This window comes from Myotis daubentonii, chromosome 15 (genome assembly GCF_963259705.1).
Source record: "Myotis daubentonii chromosome 15, mMyoDau2.1, whole genome shotgun sequence".
Lineage (NCBI taxonomy): Eukaryota > Metazoa > Chordata > Mammalia > Chiroptera > Vespertilionidae > Myotis > Myotis daubentonii.
Window position 1 is genome coordinate 911,050 of NC_081854.1, and position 6,031 is coordinate 917,080.

A 6,031-nucleotide genomic window follows, 5' to 3' on the forward strand; every position below is an offset into this window, starting at 1 on the left:
TCTGGTCATCCAACAAGGAACTTGTCTTGTGGCTTCACCAGGAATTGCAACCTTTGTGTACATAGGAGGACACTCAAACAACGGAACCACTCCAGCCCTCAGAGTTCTTTTTTTTATTATTATCATTTTATAAAATATGTTTTATTGATTTTTTACAGAGAGGAAGGGAGATGGGTAGAGAGTTAGAAACATCAATGAGAGAGAAACATCTATCAGCTGCCACCTGCACACCCCCTACTGCGTATGTGCCTGCAACCAAGGTGCATGCCCTTGACCGGAATTGAACTCGGGACCTTTCAGTCTGCAGGCCAATGCTCTATCCACTGAGCCAAACTGGATAGGGCCAGAGTTTTTACTTTTAACACAGAAATAGCACATTATTAAGAGAAAAATAAGGCTATGATAATATATACATAATTCCATCCTATTCGCTTAAAAGCAATATTTGAAAGGACACAGAGGCCAACGAGTCGACATTTCCTACATTGTCTGCATGTCTGCAGTCAGCACACAGTGTGCAGCTATGGAGCTAACAGTTACTGAATGTTCACTACATGTGCCAGGCCCTGGATTCAATGCTTTACCTGCATTATTATTATTTCACTCAATCCTCTCCACGACTTGAGATCATTTCAGGATCTATTTTATCAAGATGAAATCCAGACTCAGAGACTCGAGGTAAGTTGCCTGATTGTAGTGTTAATAAAGGCAGGGTTGGAAGTCAAGCCCATGTGTCTCTAATAACACAGCTCTGGCTTCTAATGTTAGGCTCTGCTCTCTTCTATAGAGTAGAATAGTTGATGCATTCCCATTAGGTCCAGCTAGATCTTATTATGGGTAATAAACATTCCCAAAGTTTTAGTGGCTTTTATTAAAGAAGGCATCTTTCTTGTTCATACCCCATGTGCACCCATGTTCTCCTGAGACCAGGATAAAGGAGAGACCACCCATGTAGGTACTGTTGGGTGTTATCAGAGATGGACATAGCGGGTGGCCAGTTTCCGTGTTTCCAGACTCTTCTGTTAGAGGTGACAGGCTTCACTCCCAGCACATTTCATTGGTCAGAGCACCTCACAGGCTGAAGTCACACTCAGGTGGTCAGGAGGAGACCCTGACATACTTACTCGATGGGCCCCATTATCATGCCCACGTGGTGCCCGTCTCTTGCCGGGGACTGTGCAGGGCCAAGGAGAGGGGTGGGGATGGGTAGGAAATGACAGGGGAAGTCCGTCTGGATGGGTCCCTGTCTCCCCATCCCGGTGGACTTTGTCCACAGGTTGCCTTAATCCACTGGTTCTTAACCTTCTGGCCCTTTAAATACAGTTCCTCATGTTGTGACCCAACCATTACATTATTTTTGTTGCTACTTCATCACTGTAATGTTGCTACTGTTATGAATCATCATGTAAATATCTGATATGCAGGATGGTATTAGGCGACCCCTGTGAAAGGGTCGTTTGACCGCCAAAGAGGTCAGGAGCAACAGGTTGACAACCTCTTCCCTAAACCATCCTGACAAGTTCCAAAGCAGTGAAACTCAGAAAAGAAGTTTGGGCAGATGGCATTGGCAGTGAACTCAGATCCCACTTCTGTGTGTGACCCTGGGTTAACCCCTAGATGCCTCCGGTCACACACTTGGTGCAGGTGAAGACTCACAAGGTAACAATGTCGACTGGGAAGGGCACAGGCTGGAAGCCTCCAGCATCCACGTGCTTTTACCTGAACATCAGTCCCTACCCTGCCTCCAAGGCCCTGGATCTTTTGCGTTGCCCAGGTGAGGGCTCCATCAGGTGGGGCTGATGGTGAAAATGCTGCCAGTAACCTCAGTGGTGACCCTACGGTTTCTGTGCAGGAACCTCTGCTAAATGCGGTCCCTCCACAGTTCCCCCCATCCACAGTGAAGAGATCTCAGGGCCCAACTCTCTCTCCTGGCCCCAGGGTCCTGGTTGGCCACGCACTCCCAGATGTCCAGAGCCCAGATGTCCCGGAATGAGGCTCCATGGAGCCCCGGAGACCTTCCTCCCCTCGTGGTCAGCCTAGCTTTCACATGGGCAAGGGACACCCCTCTCCAGGGACGTCCACTTCCTCATTCCTAGTGGGGGTTTAGGAGACTGGAAGTCTTACCCCTCAGCTCCCCACAAGTGCACCCAGGGACTCATTCCTTCCCAAGGCACCTGGGTCCACAGCTCCTCCACGAAGCATAGTGTCCTTCACAAACATTCCCCATGCACACTTTCTAACTCCAGTCTGCCATCAGAGTCTTCCCTAATTCCTCCCCTTCCCACAGGCTGGGGATCTATAAACTGCTTCCATCTCTGAGGCCTGAGAGGGGACCCCCTGGGGGACAGCAGAGGCTGGAAGAGCAGGGACAGAAGGGGACCAGTCCTGACCCCTCCAGAGACTGCCTAGGCAGCTGCCTGTGTCTGGGGATAACAGACTCACAGGGAAACAATCCGACACCACAAGCACAGAAACACACAGACACTGGGCACCCCCAGCCACAGCTGGGCACTCAGGTGCACGGCTTACGGCCAGGCTCACACAGACACACACTGCAGACACAGGGAACACCTTGAGGGGAACACACACGCACACACACACACACACACACACACACACACACACGGGACACACATTGGCACACACCAGAGCAGACATACACAGACATAGAACACAGACACAAAGAGAACACAATACACCCATCAGGAACACCCCAAGGGACAGCCAATTCACACATACAACCAACAGGCAACATGCAAAACAAACACTACCCAAATGCGGAGTCATACTAACTCACAGTCCTGAAGGAAACATGAAGATTTCAGGTGCTGCCCTGCCCAAGTGGCTCAATCTCTTGCAGGTTCATTTTATTCGCCCTCTTCAATCAAAAGCCATGTTCGGTTCCTGTTGAGGGCTCAGACCAGGTTGTGGGTTTGATCTGCTGCCCAGCATTTATGGAAGCCAACCGGACCATGTTTCCTCTCACATGGATGTTCCTTTTTTTTTTTTTTTTTTTTTGTCTCTGCCCCTCCCTTCCTCTCTCTCTCAAAGCAATAAACACATCCTCAGTTGAGGATTACAATTCTAAAAAAGAATTAAGGGGCCCTAGTTGGTTTGGCTCAGTGGATAGAGCATCAGCATGTGGTCAGAATGGTCCCAGTTTCGATTCTGGACAAGGGCACATGCCCACGTTGTGGGCTCGATTCACAGTAGGAGATGTGCAAGAGGCTGCTGATAGATGTTTCCCTCTCATCATGAATGTTTCTATCCCTCTCTTTCTCTCCCTCTCCCTTCCTCTCTGAAATCAATAAAAATACTTTAAAAAAAAAAAAAGAATTAAAGGGTTGAGCCCTAGCCGGTTTGGATCAGTGGATAGAGCATCGGCCTGAGGACTGAAGGGTCCTGGGTTCGATTCTAAGCAGGGCACATGCCTGGGTTGCGGGTTAGATCCTGAGAAGGGGGCGAGCATGAGGCAGGCAATCAATGATTCTCTCTCATCATTGATGTTTCTGTCTATCCCTCCCCCTTCCTCTCTAAAATCAATGAAAAAATATTTTTTAAAAAATATTTAGAGTTTCACATTGCAAAGAATTCAGTTGAGTCATTGAGGATTGAGTGAAATAAATAAATATATATTAGATGCTGCACTAACCTATACTTAAAATTATAATTTCATTTTAAAATTTGGCAAAAGATTCTGACCAGACATTTCTGCAAAGGAGACAAAGACAGTGTAAAGAATTGCTTGAAAAAACATTCACCATAAAATTTATTGGGGAAAATTTTTTTATAATTTATTGAGGAAATGGAATTAAAACATTGCAAGTAAACACTATAATCATTTCTCGGCCTATTATTAAAAAGATTAAACATCACAAGTCCTGGCAGGGTTGTGGAAAAACTGGAATTTTCATGACGGTGGGTGGGTGGCAAGGCAAAGGGAATGACCATTTTAGACCACAGTTCTGCATTTACTAACAGGTAAAACATTTACCTACACTGCATCAGTTTGATAAGTAAAACATACATTTTATAAAGAACTAAAGTTAATATTCCCAGCAGACTTACTTTTAATATCCCAAACGTGGAAATAACTAAAACCATTGACAGATCAATAGATAAAGTGGTTATTCGCAGAACACAATATGACTCAGCAATAAAAATAATCAACTATTCACATCAGCATTCATGTTGAATCTCAAGATAACTGTGTAGTATGAAGGAAAGCAATATTTGTGTACCCCTTATAGTGCTTCTGAAATTATGAAAAATATGAACTAATCTTGTAAAGGAAGGAAAAATCAATGACTGCATTTAGGGCTGGGGAAGGCAGAGGAGAGATTACAAAAGGGCAGGAGGTAAGTACACGGTGTGGCACAAGAAAGTGCAGAGCTGTTGGCATGGAAATTACTACAATAATTTAAAAATAATAAAAACAAGAATAATTTCCTCCCTGCCAGGGAGCGTCAGGTGTTTGAGTACCATCCCTTGCCCTAAAAGGTCACTGGTTCCATTCCAGCTCAAGGCACGTGCCTGCCTGGATGCCCTGTAGCTGACATGAAGGAGGCAGCTGTCTGATGTGTCTTTCTAATATCACCATTTCTCTCTCTCTCTCTCTCTCTCTCTCTCTCTCTCTCTCTCTCTCTCTCTCTCTCTCTCCTTCCCTCCCTCCCTTCCTCGCTTTGTGAAAAGTCAATAAAATATTTTTAAATATGTAAAATACTTATTTAGAAAAATAGAGAGTCAACTCTGTGCTTTGCATAATCTCATCTGTATGCCTGGTTTGCCTTAACCTGTATATGGTGAGAGATAAGTTTATGTCACATGAGACCATTTCAGAGCTTGATCCCTATGTCCCAGCTCACAAAACAGTACACATTAGACAGTGCATTTTGTTACATGTCAGTTGCAAATATACCTAAAAAAACCCTGAAACTGTGCTTCAAAATAAAGGCCTAGCTATCCCTGTCTTGTAAGAAAATTAAAATGACAACCCTATATGGGCTCTACCATCTCTCTCCTAATTTCCTGGGAGCACCAGCCTTGCCTCAGTGGGAGCAAATACTGGCAAGCAGAGAACACTATGGCCATCAGAATCTCAGGAGTGCTGACTGGGTCACAAATGCCACATCCGGGGAATGACTACAGGATTACCCTTCCTCTAGATCTGAGGTCTGGCCTGTTGAGCAAACCTTGAGGTGAACACCTTAGAGAGGCCAGAAGAGGAAACAGACCCTTTGGATTATTTTCTCTAAAAATGACTTTAGCCACAGGAAACAGTGATGGAGGAACTGAGGACGTCTGTCCACAATGACCACCCAAGTCAAATGTCCTTGGTCATTTGTGGGTAACGTTCAGAAGAGGCGCGATTCACTTAATTCACTGCACTCTTTCCCAATCACTATGAACACAGGGATTCTGGCCCAGTTGTAATTTAACCTAATCGTCAGAGTCTTAACACAAGCGACACCAGCCTATGAAATGTCATTCATAACGGCACAGGGCACCTTGACAGCATGTAATACACACTGTGAACAGAGAATATGATTCACATGGTTCACAGAAGCACAACAAAGCCCCCCACCCCCGTCTTCAGGATGGCCTCAGACCGCAATCACAGGAGGCACCAGGCTGCAAATGAGAACCACAAAGTCATGCCGGCTTTCTTTCCAGGTCTTGGGCAGAACTGCATTACAAGTGAATACGGGACAAAGTGATTTTCTGACTCTATCCTTGCCATCGGAAGCAAAGCATGCTGGGGATTGCCACAATGTCTGTTCTCCTGGACAAGCTGACAGATCCCAAGAGTGCTTTCAAATGAATCCAGGCAATGAATAGGACCAACAAAATGGAAGGTATTAGTACATGAGCAAAAGCACCTGGACAAAAATATCAGAAACCAGAGACGTGTTAGAAAATTCAATGGGTTTGCAGGTTGGTGAACTGGAAACTGAAACAATTCATCACAGCATAAGGTGATGTCGTGAGAGAGGTAGCACTTAGCTGAGGATGGGAGCGCTGGATGAACCCT